This window comes from Hyperolius riggenbachi, chromosome 4, assembly GCF_040937935.1.
Source record: "Hyperolius riggenbachi isolate aHypRig1 chromosome 4, aHypRig1.pri, whole genome shotgun sequence".
Lineage (NCBI taxonomy): Eukaryota > Metazoa > Chordata > Amphibia > Anura > Hyperoliidae > Hyperolius > Hyperolius riggenbachi.
Window position 1 is genome coordinate 474,795,346 of NC_090649.1, and position 21,759 is coordinate 474,817,104.

Sequence of the window (21,759 nt, forward strand, 5' to 3'; positions counted from 1 at the left end):
TGGAAGTTTTTTTCTCACTAAATAATAAAAACCATCATTTAAAACTGCATCTTGTGTTCAATTATGTTATCTTTGACTAATAGTTAATGGTTTTTGATGAGCAGAAACATTGAAGTGTGACAAACATGCAAAAGAATAAGAAATCAGGAAGGGGGCAAATAGTTTTTCACATCACTGTATAGCGCTTTGAGTCCGACAGGAGAAAAGTGCTATACAAATGTTCAGATTATACAAGCCATACTGGTTTTGGAAGAGAGTTCCCTGAACAGATCAGACAAAACTGGACTTTTATTGAATGTCTAGCTTTACGTCCACACAGAAGGCAAAAAATGAAATATTTAAGGAAAAAAAAAAAAAACAACACTACATCAACTGTGAAACATGGAGTAGGCTCAGTTATAGGCTTACCGCAGTACAACGGTATAACGATATACCGCGGTTTGATTGTGCATGGTAACCATACCATGCACAATCATTTTACCGGGTTTTATTTGGGGAGGGGGGGGGGTACCTACTGCTGGCTACCTATCCTGCGTGCACCTACTACTGGCTACACCTATCCCTGGCTACCTATGCTGCGACCACTTACTACTGGCGACGCCGATCCCTGGCTACCTCTGCTGCGGCCACTTACTACTGGCGACACCTATCCCTGGCTACCTACTGCTGGCTACCTATGCTGCGGCCACCTACTGCTGGCTATACCTATCCCTGGCTACCTATGCTGTGGCCACCTACTGCTGGCTACACCCATCCCTGGCTACCTATGCTGTGGCCACCTACTGCTGGCTACCTATGCTGCGGCCACTTACTACTGGCGACACCTATCCCTGGCTACCTACTGCTGGCTACCTATGCTGCGGCCACCTACTGCTGGCTACACCTATCCCTGGCTACATATGCTGTGGCCACCTACTGCTGGCGACACCTATCCCTGGCTACCTACTACTGGCTACACCTATCCCTGGCTACCTACTGCTGGCTACCTATGCTGCGGCCACCTACTACTGGCTACACCTATCCCTGGCTACCTAGGCTGCGGCCACCTACTACTGGCTACACCTATCCCTGGCTACCTAGGCTGCGGCCACCTACTACTGGCTACACCTATCCCTGGCTACCTACTACTGGCTACACCTATCCCTGGCTACCTATGCTGCGGCTACCTACTACTGGCTACACAGGCTGGGTCCAAATAATTGTATAATACCGTATACCGTAATACCGTGGTATTTGTTTTTGACGGTTATACCGTGGAAATTTTTTTTCCCTTTTTTCCAAACTCAGCGTACAATTGATGTTGTACTGTACCCAACGCCATCAAACTTGCTTCACTGAAGCCCTCTTGTGTTGGGTTCGTTTTGCATCATCGTTTGTTTGGTTTTTAATTGCTTCGTATCCAAAAAAAAAAAAAAAAAAAAAAAAAGATACAGTGCTTCAGGATTCAATTGATTCCCCCAATCATGCCCGGAGGAGACCTCCCAGCAGCAGCCGCCATTCAGTCATGCGGCGCCTGAAGAACGTCTTTGTGCACCAGACAGTGAAGCATACCCAGGTGACAATCTGCCATCCAATTGGACAGCAGTGTCACCTAATGAACCTGATTGGAAGCCAGCAAATGACTGCTCGCTGGCTTCTGCAGTATGCGGATGGGTGGTGCCAGCACTGCTATTCTATATGTGGGTCGCCGATATTTAAAAAAGGTGCAGTGGGCCACATCTATAAAATACATTTTGTGTTTGGGGGGGCCAGTGAAAAAGCCTCAGGGGGCCGCATTCGGCCCGTGGGATTAGTTTGAGGACCACTGCTTTAGAGTGACACAGAGACATCAGATATTAACGATTTTTTACTTACCCTGCGCTTCCTCCAGCCCCATAAGTACTGATGCGACCCTCGACCGTCCTCCTGCGTGCCTCCGTTAAAACACGATCAGCGCCCGGAATTTGGTTCAGTTGGGCCCAGTCTATCTTAGTGATGTCAGCTGGGGTCTTCTGTGCTTGCGCAGGAGGTCAGTGCATGCGCAGGAGGCCCCCTGCTGAAGTCACTGAGCCAGACTGGGCCAAACTCAGCCGAATTCCGGGCGCTGATTGCGGCTTAACGAGGATGGCGAGGGACACATCCGTGCTTACGGGGCTGGAAGAAGCTCGGGGTAAGTAAAAAAAAAAAAAAATAAAAAAAAAAAATCTTTAAAGGATACCCCAACTGAAATGTGACATAATGAGATAGACATGTGTATGTACAGTGCCTAGCACACAAATAACTATGCTGTGTTCCTTTTTTCTTTCTCTGCCTGAAAGAGTTAAATATAAGGTATGCAAGTGGCTGACTCAGTCCTGATTCAGACAGGAAGTGACTACAGTGTGACCCTCACTGATAAGAAATTCCAACTATAAAACACTTTCCTAGCAGAAAATGGCTTCTGAGAGCAAGAAAGAGATAAAAAGGGGAATTTCTTATCAGTGAGGGTCACACTGAAGTCACTTCCTGTCTGAATCAGGACTGAGTCAGCCAATTGCATACCTTATATTTAACTCTTTCGGGCAGAGAAAGAAAAAAAGGAACACAGCATAGTTATTTGTGTGCTAGGCACTGTACATACACATGTCTATCTCATCATGTCACATGTCACCTCGGGTATCCTTTAATATCCGTCATCTCTGGGTAACTTTAAAGTGAAAGTGTAACCCAGGATTGGACTTCATTCCAATGAGTAGCCGATACCTCCTTTCCCATGAGAAATATTTACCTTTTGTGTTATGCTGGGATTGGGAATACACCATACGCTCTTTCAGCAGATAGATGGTTCGATAGATAATTTCCGACATGTCCGATGTTAACCACTTGAGGACTGCGGAGTTAAACCCCCCTAGTGACCAGGCCATTTTTACTTAATTGGGCCACTGGAGCTTTAAGGCAAAGCTGCAGGGCTGTACAACTCAGCACACAAGAGATTCCCCCCACCAACAGAGCTCTCTGTTGGTGGGGTCTGATCGCTACCCATATGTTTGTTTTTTTTTGTTTTTTTTTTATGTAAATATTTTATTTTTTAAATTAAAAAAAAAAAAAAACATTTCTTTAAATGTTTTCCCTCCCTCCACCCCCCAGTCAGCCAATCACTGCGATCGGCTGTGATGGGCTTCAGCCTATCACCGATCGCTTCTGTGTCACCCAGAGGGACAGCCGTGTCACACGGCTGTCCCCAGGACAGCGCTGTTGATCACAGCGCTGTACTACCCGGTCGCTGCTCGGAGACTGAAGGCAGAGCGGAGCTCCGCCCCCCAAGCAGGAGATGCGCGCACAGCCTGCTAGCCCCATAGACGGCTGTTCACGCCAACGGGCGTGGAGCGGTCCTGGGGCTGCCGCACTGCTCACGCCAATTGGCGTGGGCCAGTCAGCAAGGGGTTAATTACGATTGTTTTTCTGATCGATTTCTCATAGAAGTTAATGTAAATTGATAATAGATAGGAAATTTTCCGTTCGAAAATAAGATCAGACAGTAAATCGACTGAAAAATCTCATTGTGTATTCTCAGCATTATAGTTCACCTAGTGTGTGACGTTTTATGCTAGGTACACACCATACAATATTCTGGCAGATCCATTATTTCCAACACGTCCGATCTGAATTTCGATCGATTTTTTTGATTTTGCAATAGGTTTTTTTTTCATCGATTTTCATAGAACTGAACGAAAATCAATTGGAAAAAAAGAAAGAGGATCAAAATTCAGATTGGACATATTGGAAATAATCGATCTGGCAGGTATATCTGCCAGAAAATTGTATGGTGCATTGGACATGGCTATGACAATTTCCTGGCGTTATGGGAGATAACCAGCTGATACCATGCAAGCGGTACCTCCCTCTGTGCATTTAAAACAAATATAATCTTTTAGCCTATCACATGTGGGTGGGTTGATAGATACGGGGCATTTGTGCTGGAGTTTTGTTTGTTTTTTTTCCCCCCATGCCTGCCAGCACTGGAGATACTGACCTGCAGGCTCACGGAGGATCAAGTAACATGAACGAATTGCACAGCGAACATCAATCATTTGTTGATCTTCTACTGTTTAACTCCTCTTAATTTTATTATTGAACAACAATTATGTTCTCAATGAACCCAAAAAACTCATTAATATCAAAGCTGAATATTTTTGAAAGTAGTTTTTAGTTTTAGCTATTTTAGGGGGATATCTGTGTGTGCAGGTGACTATTACTGTGCATAATTATTAGGCAACTTAAAAAAACAAATATATACCCATTTCAATTATTTATTTTTACCAGTGAAACCAATATAACATCTCAACATTCACAAATACATTTCTGACATTCAAAAACAAACCAAAAACAAATCAGTGACCAATATAGCCACCTTTCTTTGCAAGGACACTCAAAAGCCTGCCATCCATGGATTCTGTCAGTGTTTTGATCTGTTCACCATCAACATTGCGTGCAGCAGCAACCACGGCCTCCCAGACACTGTTCAGAGAGGTGTACTGTTTTCCCTCCTTGTAAATCTCACATTTTATGATGGACCACAGGTTCTCAATGGGGTACAGATCAGGTGAACAAGGAGGCCATGTCATTAGTTTTTCTTCTTTTATACCCTTTCTTGCCAGCTACGCTGTGGAGTACTTGGACGCGTGTGATGGAGCATTGTCCTGCATGAAAATCATGTTTTTCTTGAAGGATACAGACTTCTTCCTGTACCACTGCTTGAAGAAGGTGTCTTCCAGAAACTGGCAGTAGGACTGGGAGTTGAGCTTGACTCAATCCTCAACCCGAAAAGGCCCCACAAGCTCATCTTTGATGATACCAGCCCAAACCAGTACTCCACCTCCACCTTGCTGCCGTCTGAGTCGGACTGGAGCTCTCTGCCCTTTACCAATCCAGCCATGGGCCCATCCATCTGGCCCATCAAGACTCAATCAATTCATTAGTCCATAAAACCTTAGAAAAATCAGTCTTGAGATATTTCTTGGCCCAGTCTTGATGTTTCAGCTTGTGTGTCTTGTTCAGTGGTGGTCGTCTTTCAGCCTTTCTTACCTTGGCCATGTCTCTAAATATTGCACACCTTGTGCTTTTGGGCACTCCAGTGATGTTACAGCTCTGAAATATGGCCAAACTGGTGGCAAGTGGCATCTTGGCAGCTGCACGCTTGACTTTTCTCAGTTCATGGGCAGTTATTTTGCGCCTTGGTTTTTCCACACGCTTCTTGCGACCCTGTTGACTATTTTGAATGAAACGCTTGATTGTTCGATGATCACGCTTCAGAAGCTTTGCAATTTTAAGATTGCTGCACCCCTCTGCAAGATATCTCACTATTTTTGACTTTTCTGAGCCTGTCAAGTCCTTCTTTTGACCCATTTTGCCAAAGGAAAGGAAGTTGCCTAATAATTATGCACACCTGATATAGGGTGTTGATGTCATTAGACCACACCCCTTCTCACAGAGATGCACATCACCTAATATGCTTAATTGGTAGTAGGCTTTCGAGCCTATACAGCTTGGAGTAAGACAACATGCATAAAGAGGAAGATGTGGTCAAAATACTCATTTGCCTAATAATTCTGCACTCCCTGTATAAGCTCTGATTTGAAGCTGATCGAACATCTATAGAGAGAAGTGAAACATGCGGGAGAATAAAGCCCTTCAACCCATCGTTTTTAATCCACACCATTTTCATTTGTGGCGTTATATGAAATATCAAATCGCTAAAGCAAAGCCTGTTTGTTAAATACAGAGCAAACGTTGATAGGTGCCAAGTTTTTACAGTGGGGGTCTTCTGTTTCAGGTAGGGGTACCATCACATTTGTCCACGTCTGTATCTGGCGTGTCTGTGATAGGTCCGTAGAGTGTAGCAAAAAATAGAAAAAGAGAAGAGTCAGTTGGCAGGGGGAAGAGAGAGTATATGTATACGGATATGCTGTATAAATACTGGATTTCATACAAATATGATCTTGGGATGTTTTTAGGGAGTGGTGGTAAGGTGAATCAGTGTGGGAGGAATTACCTCCACATCATCCCAGTTCAGGCTGTCTGTGACGAGTAAGGCCTAGCTCAGGAATGGGTAAACTACGGCCCGCCGGCCATGTCCGGCCTGCCGCTGAACCCACGGCCAGATTAACAATAAGACAGACGGCTGCTGTGGAAGAGGCGTCTCTCCCTCCCCCCCCCCCCCCCCTTCCCACTATGCAGAGTTGTGAGTGGAGCACAAATGAGATCACTCACCGCTTCTCAGTCTCCACTGCCAAGCTCACATCAGCCACACGCCCCACATCCAATCTCCATGGCTACAGTGGAGCCCTCTCATGTGACTTGCTGCCAGCATGTGCCAGTAAGTCACATGACAAGACACGCGGCTGTAGCCATTGAGAGGGTACTAGTTTGGCTGGCTAAAGGGAGAGCTCATGGGAGGAAGCTGAGGGACGGTTTGCTCACAACTCTGCATAGGGAGGGTGAGGCACATCTGCTGAGTGCTACCTAATCTGGGGAGGGGGCTACACCTAGCTACTTATAATGGGGGCACACCTAGTTACCTATACTGGGGGGGGGGGGGGGGGGGTCATTTTCTACCTAATTTGGAGACTACCCAACGCTGGCTTCCATTAAAAGGGTGTGAGGGGGGGGGGGGGGTTGACCTAAGAATGGTGCCCCAATACTGGGGGCAGGCACATGCGCCACCTATACTGGGGACACATTTGGATTTCTATACTGGGGGGTACATCTGCTACCTATACTGGGGGGCTACCAGATAATTAGGGAGCATGTAGCTTCCTATACATCTGCTAACTATACCCAAGGGTTCAGCCTCTCTCTTAAATGTAAGAACCCATTGTGGCAAAAAGTTTGCCCACCCCTGGCCTAGCTTGATTTAGGCCAAACTGACATCAGAAACTTTAACCTGAATAACAGCTAGGCCATATGAGCAATATGCCTTCGAAACAGCACACTGTTACCATGGTTACAGAGTATATGAGGAGCCAGCATTCCAAACAGGATACTGTTACCATGGTTACAAAGCAGTGCAATGTCAGCATCCTCTCAGTTTTGATAACAGTATAATCCTACTTAATGAAGTTTCAGGTTTCTACATCCGTGTGTTTGTGTAGCTTAAACTGCGCGGGGGGGGGGGGGGGGGGGGGCATTGGGAATTGGGTGCAGCTCGCTGGCAGAGGAATAGAACACGCAATATGCACACGCACCACTGCAGGGCCTGTTATCTAACTGGCTGAAAAGACTAGTTACTTAATAATGTCATATTACCTAATAGACTTTTGCGACACTGAAAGGTGAAATTTGAGTATGTGCAAATGTAAATGGCTGACAAAATGCAAAACGCTGCTGTTCCTGAATATGTGCCATTATATTTTCTGCTATTGTCCTGCTATTATAATGATACCACTGTGTCACAAGGGCAAAAGTCTGGTTGGAAAGAAGTTGTACTTTTTCTGCTAAAAAAAAAATGCAATTAAAAAAAAAAAATCTAATAAAACATGGATAAAGCATGGGCACAATGATGATAAGCTTTTTGCAAAAGATAACCGATGGTTTGAGGTTTATCTATCTGAAAGATTCAGCCAGAGTGGCCGGCGATGCTGGAAAAATGAAAGCCACTCAGATTTCCAAAATGCAGACGGCTTCAGATGATAGGACCAGCATCCCGGCAAGAGGAGAACAAAACGAACACGCTGCATGGAGAGATGGCGGCGATCAGCCACAGCTGAGGCTTCTGTATCATGGCTGGAGGACAATTAGCCTCGTACACAAACACAAGACTCAATCCTTCGGACGGGCGACACTGCAGGGTCCAACACTGTACAGATGCATTGCTAGCCTTCAGACTAGAAACGTGTTCTAATACTATTCGGTGGGGGGGGGGGGGGGGGTCCAACGGAGAGGCTGGTGATTGGAGAAAATAATTCTCTCAGCCGGGCTGATCGCTAGCCAAAAACGTTGAGGACTGCTGTACACATGCTTAATTCTTGGTAGAGGCCATCATACAAACAGTCACCATTGAAAGCCTTCATAAAAATTTTGCCCTTCAAAATGACAAACAGCAAAAGTGTAATGGTCTTTAGTTGTGAATGTATGCACCCGTATACACTCACATATAAGCTGACCCGTGTATAAGCCAAGGTACTCACTTATCCCCCAGAAACCAGGAAAACCAGATTGACTCACGTATAAGCCCCCTCCCCAATATAGCCCCCTCAACAGTAGCCAGATGTTCCCCAGGATGATACAGCTGCATCTCATGAAGCCACTAGATGGTGTCATAGATATGAGACACAGCGATTGCCAAACAGGAAGAATCCCCGATCATTGCACAGCTGACACATTGCTTGCACGCTCCACTCCACAAGCCAGGGAAACAGGTAGTCTTGAGCAGCACAGTCTGCACACCATGTTGCAGGGGATGGGATGGGGGGGGGCAGAGACACAGCAGGGAGCCAGCCGGTAAGAGCAGGATTACTAGTGCACTATCCTTAAAGAGACTCTGTAACATGAAAAACATCCCCTGGGGGTACTCACCTCGGGTGGGGGAAGCCTTGGGATCCTAATGAGGCTTCCCACGCCGCCCTCTGTCCCACGGGGGTCTCGCCGCAGCCCTCCGAACAGCCGGCGACTGTGCCGACTGTCAGTTCAATATTTACCTTTGCTGGCTCCAGCGGGGGCGCTGTGGCGACTTTCGGCACGGAAATAGACGGAAATACCCGATCTCCGTCGGGTCCGCTCTACTGCGCAGGCGCCGGAAACTTGCGCCTGCGCAGTAGAGCAGACCCGACGGCGATCGGGTATTTCCGCCTACTTCGGCGCCGACAGCCATCAGAGCGCCTGCGCAGGAGCCAGGAAGGTAAATATTGCGTCACGGCTGTACGGAGGGCTACAGCGAGACCCCCGAGGGACGCAGGACGGCGGTGGAAGCCTCATTAGGATCCTGAGGCTTCCCCCACCCAAGGTGAGTACCCCCCCAGGGGCCGTTTTGTCGTTACAGTTCCTCTTTAAGCTCCTCTGCCAATAACAAAACCAACCCCCACCATCTGTCCTGCTCCACTGACTCACATATAAGCCGAGGGCGGTAACTTTTCAGCACATTGTTTATGCTGAAAAATTAGGCTTCTATGTGAGTATATACAGTAAATGCTGTTCTATTGATTCACGTATTATTAATTGATAAAAATGGTGTTACCATGTAACTTGCAAAGTCTACACCAGAGGGCAGTATGAAGTCAGGAGGAGGCAGTAACGTTGTGACTCATAATGCCGACTCCATCATGGATATGGCAAACCTTTTTAATTTACCTAATTAGTGAACCACTGTGTGCTCTATAGGCACTTCCTTGGGCAAACATGTAAGATTGAAGGGGGGGGGGGGTCATCTGCTGAGAAGATAAGCAGCTTCTGTGTTTGGATAATGCAGCGTCCGAAACAGGGTACAGAACAGAACCGTTTCACGTCAACAGTGTCCATTTCACTTTGCTGAGAGTTGTAGCCTATAAAAGATTAGTGAGGCCTATTGACAAGAGTTTATCATCGATCAAACGACCCTCAGAACACACCTGCCAACGGCATCAACAACTCTGCAAAACTTTATGCTTATCCATTAACTTTTAACTTCACAATCGTCCAGCAGCTGAGGAACTACAACTCCCAACATGCCTACTGTCAAGTCCTGCCACATCTCCCGGGGCCTTGAAAGTTACAGGCATGGTAAAGGTGGCCGTACACCTATAGATTTGCAGCAGATTCAAACCATCAGATAGATTCCTGTCAGGTCAAATCTGACAGGAAATCTGTTGTGTGCCACACACTAGGAACAGATTTCCAATAGATTACAGAACTAAAACCAGGGGAACAGCAGCGAGGCGGAAAATGTGGTAAGGTAGCCATACACTGGTCGATTTGCCCATCAGATTTGACCAACAGATAGATCCCTCTCTGATCGAATCTGATCAGAGAGGGATCGTATGGCTACCTTTACAGCAAACAGATTGTGAACCGATTTCAGCCTGAAACCGATCACAATCTGTTGTGGTGGTGGTGGTGCCCCCCGCCCGCATACATTACCCTGCTCCGCCGGCGCGACTCCAGTCCCCCAGTCACCGCTGCTCTGTCTGCACTCTGGTCTCCAGGTCCGGCATGCCTCACTTCTTCTAGCCCTGCAGCAACTTTAAACAGTAGAGGGCGCTCTACTGTTTAAACTTCCTGCCGGGCTAGAAGAAGAAGTGAGGCATGCCGGACCTGGAGACCAGAGCGCAGACAGAGCAGCGGTGACCGGGGGACTGGAGTCGTGCCGGCGGAGCAGGTAATGTATGCGGGCTCTATTGCGGCGGTCATCGGGTACTCGAACGCCGCTAGCGATGCGCTCTTTACCCGCGGGCGATCGACGGTTATTTTCCGCACGGCGCGATCGGACGAAATGGATCGAAATTCGGTGTGTAGCGTGAACGATTGGCAGCAGATTTGATCCCAGTGATCGAATCTGCTGTCGAAACGGGCGCAAACTTCGGGCCAGTGTATGGCCAGCTGTAGACTCCAACGGATCCCAAGAGATTTCAGTACGGAATTGATCGTGAGTCTGCCTGTGGTGTATGGACAGCTGACAGATCTCCCTCTGATCAGAGAGAGATTGGTCTCTTGGTCGAATCTGCCCATCATTGCCTGATGATACAAAACAGATCGGCGGGAGGCCTAAACAGAAGGAGCCGATGCTGGGCTGTGTAGATTAAAAAGAGACATATATAAATCTGGAAGGATTAGATTTGACACGCGGTTCCGGTATGTGTAGATTAAGCAGAGGTGGCATTTAAAGAGGCAAGGATTAAACACAATACAATCCTGTATAGATTACGGACTTCAGAGACAGGACGTCGTACTATAAGCGTAATTACGCAGATAAGGCAGGGGCTGTGGAGAAGGGACACGGGGAACATGTATACAGAGAGTAGGATTACAACTCATACAGCCCTGCTATAAACACACGAGAGTATTGAGAACTCATCACAAAGAGGAAATAGACAGAATCTTCCTGTATAAAAAACGCAGACTGATTAAAGTTCATACATACAAATCACCCCTCATGGAGAGTGATGCAACATGTACAGAAACACTCAGACTGGACAGGGCCAAAGGAGACAATATGCTTCAAAAGATTACAGCCGACGCCTAACTGTTAAAGTGAAAGGGATATGGAAGTTGCCATATTTATTTCCTTTTGGGCTGTAGACAAACGGAGCGCTTTCCAAGTCCTTTTCTGACCCTCAGCACTATCTGAGCGTCTATTAAAAAAAACACGCTTCCCTATTGACTTGCATTAAGATCACTGTAAAATTGCTGCAATCGCAAATTTAACAATCACAGTTGCGCCATTTTACCGTGATGTAAGTCAATGGGAGCGTTTTTTTAAAAGCGCTCATAAAGCGTTGCTGTGTCTACAGCCTAAAGGACAACTGTAGCAAGAGTTATGTGGAGGCTGCCATATTTCTTTCCTTTCAAACATTGGCCTCAATTCACTAAGCTTATCTCCTATCTTTAACCCTCCTGGCGGTTTATCAAAATCCGCCAGGGGGCAGCAAAGCCGTGTTTTTTAATTTTTTTCTTCTTTTTCATGTAGCGAGACAAGGTCTCGCTACATGATAGCCGCTGCTCAGCAGCATCCCCCAGCCCCTCCAATTGCCTCCGGCGATCGGAGATCCCGTTCAAAGAACGGGATCTCCTGGAGGGCTCACCGACGTCAAAGGGGACTCCGATCCACCCCACAGCACTGCCTGCCACTGATTGGCCAGGCAGCGCACGGGTCGGGGGGGGGGGCGGCTGCCGGCACGACGGATCGGTGGGTGACGGCGATAGGATTGCACACGCAGCTAGCAAAGTGCTAGCTGTGTATAGCAAAAAAATAACTCCAGAGTTAAAGACAGGTTGTTAATTAACTGGCATGTGAAAATAACTACAGAGGAGGTAAAATAACTACAGAGGAGGTAACTTAAGGAAGAGATAAGAAAGATAACTGTCTCACTGTGTGGAGGTAAGTTTTCTCTTGCCTTATCTCCAGAGAGAGAGAGAGAGAGAGAGGAGCCAAAGCATGCCAAACGTTGTATCCCATCAGGCAAGGACCAAGAACTGTACCATCTCGAACCACTGGTAAAGGTCAGGGTGAAAGTCTATGACAGGGTCATCACCCCAGTATTATTCTACAGAAGTACGGGCCCCATCAGCTGCCCAGATCAATTAAAATAGGAGTCTAGCCTGATAGAAATATTCCACCTGCACACATCTTCCATGTCCATCGGAGTACAGTACCTCAAATATTGCCTGCCAAGCTGAGTAGATTCCAATACAGAAGAAAGTGCCTACTGGACCCACCTACACAGCAATCTTGACTCACCCCACTACAAAGCCATGTTGCACAACTGAAGGCCAAGAAAAGCTGTGTGCCCTAAAAGAAGTGGTCAACTCTCTGCTCCCTCCAACCCCCGATCCACAGGTCCTATCAAGAGCCCAGATAAAGCACACTACAGCCAAGAGCACTGAGGACTATACACAAAAGCTAACCATATACCAGTCCCTACAGAGAAAACATAAAATGGCCCCATACCTGGAAAAGCTCCAAAACTCTCAAGACAGGCAAATCCTGAGTGTCTACAGATTGAGTGCTCACAACCTCGAAATAGAGTCTGGGAGACACAGAGATGTGTCCCTTGAGGATGAAAGCCACTTCCTGCTGCACTGCCCCAAATATACTGCAACCAGGGACAACTTCTTTAAAGGGAACTTTAACTGAACGGGGGGGGGTGGGGGGGGGGGGGTGGGGGGGGGGAGGCGACTGGTGAGTCGTCAAAAACGAAACTAAGTGACAGCGGGGGACCGGAGGATTCCAGAGCGGCTCCGTGGGCACAGTACTGCTGCAGGGGGCTGGTAATAGCCCCAGGAAAGTGAAACTCTTTACCCCCCCCCCCCCCCCCCCCCGTTCAGTTAAGGTTCCCTTTAAGAAATTGCTGGACATTATACCAGACTTTCACTCAGAGGATAAGAAAACACCCTACAGACTATGGGGAGAAAAGCATGCTACAGACTGAGAAACAATCCACAGTGAAAACTGCTGCACACGACGGGCTTGGTTCATACAAGCATGATAACTGCTATCACAGCAGTTATCACGCGATCTGCCACGCGCAGCGGTCTGCGCGCGTAAAGCATTACTCAGCATGATAAATTAACGTTTGAGTAATGCTTTATGCGTGCAAACCACCGCGCGCGGCAGATCACGTGATAACTGCTGTGATAGCAGTTATTACGCTTTTGTGAATTAAGCCCCATGTCACAGCATACCATAGACTGAGAGGAGGAGCCCACAGTGAAAACTGCTGCACACTATGTCACAGCTGGCCACAGACTAAGGCCCCATTTACACTTAAGCAGTTGGTACGCGTTATTTTTTTCCTCGCCATAGCAGTGCATTATGAAAAATCTTTTAGTCAAAACGCGTATGGTGTGAACTGAGTCATTGGGAAACATGGGCATTACTTTGAAAATCAGTTGTCCTTTCAGTTATAACTGAGAGCAACTGATTAAGTGTAAATAGGGCCTGATGGTGGGAACACACTAGACAGAATCGCATATGCGTTTTCCATAGCACATAGTGGGAAATCGATATGCGATTCTGCCTAGTGTGTTCCTACCCTCAGAGAGACAATCACTGCCCACTATGTCACAGGCTGACAGGGGGAACCCACAGTGACAACTGCTGCACACTGTCACTGCATGCCACAGAGGAAGTATCCACAGTGACAACTGCTGCACACTATGTCACAGCATACCAAAGGCTGAGAGGAGGAACCCACAGTGACAACTGCTGAACACTATGTCACAGCATGCCACAGGCTGAGAGGAGGAACCCACAGTGACAACTGCTGAACACTATGTCACAGCATGCCCCAGATTGAGAGGCATAAATGAACTGTAAACCTGAAAATAAAAGAGGATAGTAACCTATTATACCTCTACCTCCCCATCTCTCAACCCACCCCATGACTTGTTCCCTTTCATGTCTGCATATCTCCATGCTATGGCAAGTGAATAGAAAGAGAGAGGACTAGAGAGAGAGAGGACTAGAGAGAGAGAGGACTAGAGAGAGAGAGAGAGAGAGAGAGAGAGAGAGAGAGAGAGAGAGAGAGAGAAAGAGAGAGAGAGAGAGAGAGAAAGAGAGAGAGAGAGAGAGAGAGAGAGGACTAGAGAGAGAGAGAGAGAAAAGGAAGGATTAGAGAGAGAGAGGGAAGGATTAGAGAGAGAGAGAGAGAGAATGAAGGATGAGAGAGAGAGAGAGAGAGAGAGAGAGAGAGAGAGAATGAAGGATGAGAGAGAGAGAGAGAGAGAGAGAGAATGAAGGATGAGAGAGAGAGAGAGAGAGAGAGAGAATGAAGGATGAGAGAGAGAGAGAGAGAATGAAGGATGAGAGAGAGAGAGAGAGAATGAAGGATGAGAGAGAGAGAGAGAGAATGAAGGATGAGAGAGAGAGAGAGAGAATGAAGGATGAGAGAGAGAGAGAGAGAGAGAGAGAGAGAGAGAGAGAGAGAGAGAGAGAGAGAGAGAGAGAGAGAGAGAGAGAGAGAGAGAAAAAAGCAGAAAGGGGAAATGGAGAATAAAAGAGGAAGGACTCAAAGGTGTTGGGAGAGGAAGACAGAGAGGGGATGGAAAGAGAAAGCAATGAATGGATGGGGGCCCCCAGAGAAAGAGAGGTGGAAAGAAAGAGGATGGTGGGTATAGAGAGCTTCTGTTATACGTAAAAATCTAGTACTGACTACTAATGGAATATTTGGCAATAGGTGGTGTGCAAACACTCATAAATGGATTATTATGTATACAGTTAGGACATGCAGTGATATACACATAATGGCTGATTAGAGGAGTGTCACATGTACTATGTGTGTGTATGTAATATAGACAGATACACACACAGAGGACAATCAGAGGGGACACCCTGCACTGCTAGCTGTGGGCACATGACATGCAGCTGGCACAGGGGTGACACTGCCTCCTGCACACACACATGACACATATGACACACGTGAACAGGAGGGCTCCCGGCTGCAGGCAGTGTGGATGGACAGAAGGACTGATGGATAGATGGCAGCTCTGCGCATGCGCACTGCCCGCTGCGTGTAACGGCCGGGATCTCTCCTGATCGCCGCCCCCCCATCCTCTCCCCATCCCGGACGGCGGCTCCCCCCAGCCTGAGCATGACTCACCTGCGGGGCCCCCGGATGCGGGTGTGCGGGCGATGGAGGAGCTGGCGCTGGGAGAGCCCTCCCCCTCCTCCCAGCAGCGCGCACTGCGATCCCCCTCCAGCCCGATTCGCACTAGCATGGACCCGCTCGCCTATTGGGGGACGCGGCCGGGGGATCGGCCAATCGCCGCCTCTCCGCAGACCCCGCCCACGGCGTCAGAGTGTGAGGGGGCGGGGCCGTGGTAGCGGCTCGGGCAGAACGGGCGGCATTGATTGGCCGCCGGTCACGCTTCTTGCGGTCCGCTGGCGGTGGAGCCGGGACTGTGTGGAGGGGGGCGGGGCGCGGTGACGGGACTGTGTGGAGGGGGGCGGGGCGCGGTGACGGGACTGAGCGGAGGGAGGCGGGGGCGTGGTGACGGGACTGTGCGGAGGGGGGCGGGGGCACCCTGAGGGGAGTGTTCCTCACTGACTCCCGCTACAGCTGGCTGCAATCTCCAGAGTCCCGCGTCCCCCTTCAAGTGTCATTGCTGTGTGTGCTGGCGGCCTCACGTGTCATTCCCAGTGGAATTGTCACCAAATGTTCTCATTGCCACCACCAGTGTAACTGTCTGTGCCAGAGTCCTCGAATGTCATTCTCAGTGTCCCCTACCCATCCAGAGGCATTGCCACTGTGTCAGGGTCCCCAAATGTCATTCTCAGTGTCCCCTACCCCTCCAGAGGCATTGCCACTGTGTCAGGGTCCCCAAATGTCATTCTCAGTGTCCCCTACCCCTCCAGAGGCATTGTCACTATGTCAATGTCCCCAAATGTCATTCTCAGTGTCTTCTATCCCTCCAGAGGCATTGTCACTGTGTCAGAGTCCCCAAATGTCATTCTCAGTGTCCCCTACCCCTCCAGAGGCATTGTCACTGTGTCAATGTCCCCAAATGTCATTCTCAGTGTCTTCTATCCATCCAGAGGCATCATCACTGTGTCAGAATCCCCAAATGTCATTCTCAGTGTCCCCTACCCCTCCAGAGGCATTGTCCACTGTGTCAATGTCCCCAAATGTCATTCTCAGTGTCTTCTATCCATCCAGAGGCATTGTCACCATGCCAGAGTCCCCGAAATTCATTCTCAGTGTCCCTTACCCCTCCAGAGGCATTGTCACTGTGTCAATGTCCCCAAATGTCATTCTCAGTGTCCCCTACCCCTCCAGAGGCATTGTCACTGTGCTAGAGTCCCCAAATGTCATTCTCAGTGTCCCCTACCCCTCCAGAGACATTGTCACTGTGCCAGAGTCCTCAAATATCATTCTCAGTGTCCCCTACCCCTCCAGAGGAATCGTCACTGTGCCAGAGTCCCCAAATGTCATTCTCAGTGTCCCCTACCCTTCCAGAGGCATCGCCACTGTGCCAGAGTCCCCGAATGTCATTCTCAGTGTTCCCTACCCCTCCAGAGGCATCATCATTGTGCCAGAGTCCCCAAATGTCATTCTCAGTGTCCCCTACCCCTCCAAAGGCATTGTCACTGTGACAGAGTCCCCAAATGTCATTCCCAGTTTCCCCAGTCCCTTCAGTTGCATTGTCGCTGTGCCAGACTCCCAAATGACATTATCCTTGCCGACCACTGTATAACTGTCTGTGCTAGTCCCAAAATGTCATTCTCAGTGTCCTCTCCCCCCAGAGGCATTGTCACTGTGCCAGAGTCCCCAAATGTCATTCTCAGTGTCCCCTACCCCTCCAGAGGCAGTGTCACTGTGCCAGAGTCCCCAAATGTCATTCTCAGTGTTCCCTACTCCTCCAGAGGCATCGCCGCTGTGCCAGAGTCCCCAAATGTCATTCTCAGTGTCCCCTACCCCTCCAGAGGAATTGTCACTGTGACAGAGTCCCAAATGTCATTCCCAGTTTCCCCAGTCCCTTCAGTTGCATTGTCGCTGTGCCAGAGTCCCCAAATGACATTATCATTGCCGACCACTGTATAACTGTCTGTGCTAGTCCCAAAATGTCATTCTCAGTGTCCCCTCCCCCCCCCCCAGAAGCATTGTCACTGTGCCAGAGTCCCCAAATGTCATTCTCAGTGTCCCCTACCCCCCCCCCCCCCCTGAGGCATTGTCACTGTGCCAGAGTTCTCAAATGTCATTCTCAGTGTTCCCTACCCCTCCAGAGGCATCGCCACTGTGCCAGAGTCCCCAGATGTCATTCTCAGTGTCCCCTACCCCTCCAGAGGCATCGCCGCTGTGCCAGAGTCCCCAAATGTCATTCTCAGTGTCCCCTACCCCTCCAGAGGCATCGCCACTGTGCCAGAGTCCCCAAATGTCATTCTCAGTGTCCCCTAACCCTCTGAAGGCATCGCCACTGTGTCAGAGTCCCCTCCAGAGGCATTGTCACTATGCCAGAGTCCCTAAATGTCATTCTCAGTGTCCCCTACCCCTCCAGAGGCATTGTCACTGTGCCAGAGTCCCCAAATGTCATTCTTAGTGTCCCCTACCCCTACAGAGAAATCGTCACTGTGCCAGAATCCCCAAATGTCATTCTCAGTGTCCCCTACCCCTCCAGAGGCTTTGTCACTGTGACAGAGTCCCCAAATGTCATTCCCAGTTTCCCCAGTCCCTTCAGTTGCATTGTCGCTGTGCCAGACTCCCCAAATGACATTATCATTGCCGACCACTGTATAACTGTCTGTGCTAGTCCCAAAATATCATTCTCAGTGTCCCCTCCCCCCCCCAGAAGCATTGCCACCGTGCCAGAGTCCCCAAATGTCATTCTCAGTGTCCCCTACCCCTCCAGAGGCATCGCCACTGTGCCAGAGTCCCCAAATGTCATTCTCAGTGTCCCCTAACCCTCCGGAGGCATCGCCACTGTGTCAGAGTCCCCTCCAGAGGCATTGTCACTATGCCAGAGTCCCTAAATGTCATTCTCAGTGTCCCCTACCCCTCCAGAGGCATTGTCACTGTGCCAGAGTCCCCAAATGTCATTCTTAGTGTCCCCTACCCCTCCAGAGAAATCGTCACTGTGCCAGAGTCCCCAAATGTCATTCTCAGTGTCCCCTACCCCTCCAGAGGCTTTGTCACTGTAACAGAGTCCCCAAATGTCATTCCCAGTTTCCCCAGTCCCTTCAGTTGCATTGTCGCTGTGCCAGACTCCCCAAATGACATTATCATTGCCGACCACTGTATAACTGTCTGTGCTAGTCCCAAAATATCATTCTCAGTGTCCCCTCCACTGTGCCAGAGTCCCCAAATGTCATTCTCAGTGTCCCCCCCCCCCCCCCCCCCGAGGCATTGTCACTGTGCCAGAGTTCTCAAATGTCATTCTCAGTGTTCCCTACCCCTCCAGAGGCATCGCCACTGTGCCAGAGTCCCCAAATGTCATTCTCAGTGTCCCCTACCCCTCCAGAGGCATCGCCACTGTGCCAGAGTCCCCAAAAGTCATTCTCAGTGTCCCCTAACCCTCCAGAGGCATCGCCACTGTGTCAGAGTCCCCTCCAGAGGCATCGTCACTATGCCAGAGTCTCTAAATGTCATTCTCAGTGTCCCCTACCCCTCCAGAGGCATTGTCACTGTGCCAGAGTCCCCAAATGTCATTCTTAGTGTCCCCTACCCCTCCAGAGAAATCGTCACTGTGCCGGAGTCCCCAAATGTCATTCTCAGTGTCCCCTACCCCTCCAGAGGCATCGTCACTGTGTCAGAGTCCCCAAATGTCATTCTCAGTGTCCCCTACCCCTCCAGAGGCATCATCACTGTGTCAGAGTCCCCAAATGTCATTCTCAGTGCCCCCTACCCCTCCAGAGGCATTGTCAATGTGCAGAGTCCCCAAATGTCATTCTCAGTGTCTTCTATCCCTCCACAGGCATTGTCACTGTGGAGAGTCCCCAAATGTCCTCTTTGCCACCCCAGTATAACTGTCAATGTGCTAGAGTCCCCAAATTTCATTCTCATTGTCTCCTATCCCTCCAGAGGCATTGCCACTGTGCCAGAGTCATTCGCAGTGTCTCCAGTCCCTTCAGTTGCATTGTCACTGTGCCTTCGTCTCCAAATGTGCACTTTGCCACCCCCAGTATAATTGACAATGTGCCAGAGTCCCCAAATGTCTTTCCCAGAGTCCCCTGTCTCTCCAGTGGCTCTACCAGTGTGCCCCAAATGTTCTCATTACCACCCGCAGTATAATTGTCAACGTGCTAGAGTCCCAAAATGTAATTTTCTGTCATGCTCAGCAATACTGCACTTGACATGATAGTCAATGACCTGCTCGGGAATGAGAATCGCATGTCGTTTGCATTTTGACCTGCGGTTTTTAAATCGTATAGCTTTCTGCTTTTTCTGCGACACGCACATGTTCGCAATTACAATGTTTTCCGCCACATCCCCCCCAAAAAAATCACAAACGAACGCAGAAAATTGTGTGCGGGAAAACGCGAATGCAAAATAACAAAAACCCAGGAATCGCAGGGAATAACACACTGTAAGGCCCCATTCACACTAGAAGTCGCTAAACGCAAACACTGAGCAATTTTCTGGAGTTTTTTCCTAGTGATTTCCCAACGATTTTTCACTGTATAGAAAGCGTTTTTTCAGCGATTAGCATTTTGCAATTTCTAGTTCAATATAAGCCTGCAGAATCGCTCCAGAATCGCTCAGAAAATGCTGCAGGCTACGAGTTTGCGTTTCAGCAAATCGAAAATCGCTTAGATGAGAACACTTCAATATACTTTCATTGTACACAAGTTTTTCAAACCGCTAGCGATTTTCAGCAATGCTGAAATCGCTTTGAAAACGCACACGTGTGAATGGGCCCTCAAGCATGGTCCCCGCCTAACAGTTATACTCTTCATCCATGCAGAGTTGGATGCGGGAACCACGTCATAGGTTTCTGCTCAACCCGACACAGTAATCCTAGTTATCTATGCCTGTCATGTGATTGATGCAGTCATGTGATGCAGTCATGTGATCAGGGGCGTAGCAATAGGAGTTGCAGAGGTAGCGGCCGAATCGGGGCCCTTGGACCTGAGGGGCCCCATGGGGCTCTTCCTCAACCAAAGTATTAGCTGTTTATTAGTCCTGTGGCGGTAATAATCACTTCTATAGATGCGTTGAATAGTACTGATCATTAACAAACTGTTCCCCATCCCCTTCTTGCACCTCTAATACTCTGGATGACCTTGGCAGGTTTTATTGCGCTGTAACAAGTGTGCTGAGGGGGCATGCAAAACTTGCAGCGGGGCCTATAGCTCCATAGCTACGCCACTGCATGTAATTGATGCAGTCAGTTTTACAGGACACACTTGGCAATGCATTTTCAGCTACCTGTAAGTATGGAACTGTCATGCTAATTTGTTCAGCAAATAACCATCAATGATAATTTGCAGGCAGGGGAGTGGGTTAGTAACAGAGATGGAGAGAAGGGGGTGGTGAAGAGGAAGGGAGTTTCGACAGCATCCTGTGCTTAGATCTTGGCTGCATTGAGTATTATTGCCACACCTATGGTCAGGTTCCTGAAACTATCCCCATCTGTCAGTGTGCCAGATTCTAGACACAGAACATTTATATTGCGCTTTTCTTCTGGCGGACTCAAAGCGCCTGAGCTGTAGCCACTAGGGAGTGCTCTCTAGGCAGTAGCGGTGTTAGGCCAGAAACCCGCTAGGAGTGATTTTCTGAGCGCTTTGTGATTTGATAAGCTCTTGCTAATGTAATGCTATGGGTGGGGTGCCATCTCACTTGAGCGATTTGATTTTATAAAAGTCCCCCATAGCATTGCATTTGCAAGAACTTTTTCAAGTCACTAGCGATTATAAATCGCTCCTAGTGGGTTTCTGGCCTGAGGGAGTCTTGCCCAAGGTCTCCTTACTGAATAGGTTCTGGCTTGCTGAACAGGAAGAGCCAAGATTCAAACCCAGGTCTTGTGTGGCAGTGGCAGAGCCCTTAAAGGGAACCTAAACTGAGAAAGATATGGATTTTTCCTTTTAAAATAATACCAGTTGCCTCACTATCCTGCTGATCCTGTGTCTCTAATATGTTTAGCCACAGCCCCTGAACAAGCATGCAGATCAGGTTATCTGACTGAAGTCAGACTAGATTCGTTGCATGCTTGTTTCAGGTTTGTGATTCAGTCACCACTGCAGTCATAGAGATCAACAGGACTGCCAGGCAACTGGTATTGTTTAAAAGGAAACATCCAAATCCCTCTCAGTTTAGGTTCCCTTAAGGCTGGTTGCACACCAGGACGTTGCGTTTTAGGGGACGTTATGGTCGCATAACGTGCCCCTAACGCAACGCCTGGTGCTTTCTGCTGTGGACGTCAGAGTGAGCCACGTTGTGCAGCTCCCTCTGGCGTCCGTGATGCGTACTCTTGGACGCATGCGGCATCACATGGTCCCGCCCGGCCAATCGCCGCACAGAGCGGCCACTCCAGGAACTAAACACTGCACGTCACTGAGTGCAGTGAATATTAGCCATGTGCCTGGCCGCTCTCCACTCCTCCCCAACGTTACTGAGCATGTGCAAACAGTCTAACGCGGCTCTGCCGCTTATAAAGTACTGCATGCAGTACGTTGTCTTA

The 21,759-nt window shown here is 48.8% G+C and overlaps 1 protein-coding gene across 1 annotated transcript in view; it reads right to left on the reverse strand.

The window, feature by feature from the left end:
• LPGAT1 (lysophosphatidylglycerol acyltransferase 1) overlaps positions 1 to 15,532 on the reverse strand; it is a 159,829-nt gene extending 144,297 nt beyond the window's left edge. Inside the window, exon 1 of the mRNA XM_068232934.1 lies at positions 15,246 to 15,532. The gene's annotated coding sequence lies outside the window, so the exon portion shown is untranslated. The remainder of the gene's footprint in view (positions 1 to 15,245) is intronic.
• Between the last annotated feature and the right edge of the window lie 6,227 nt (positions 15,533 to 21,759).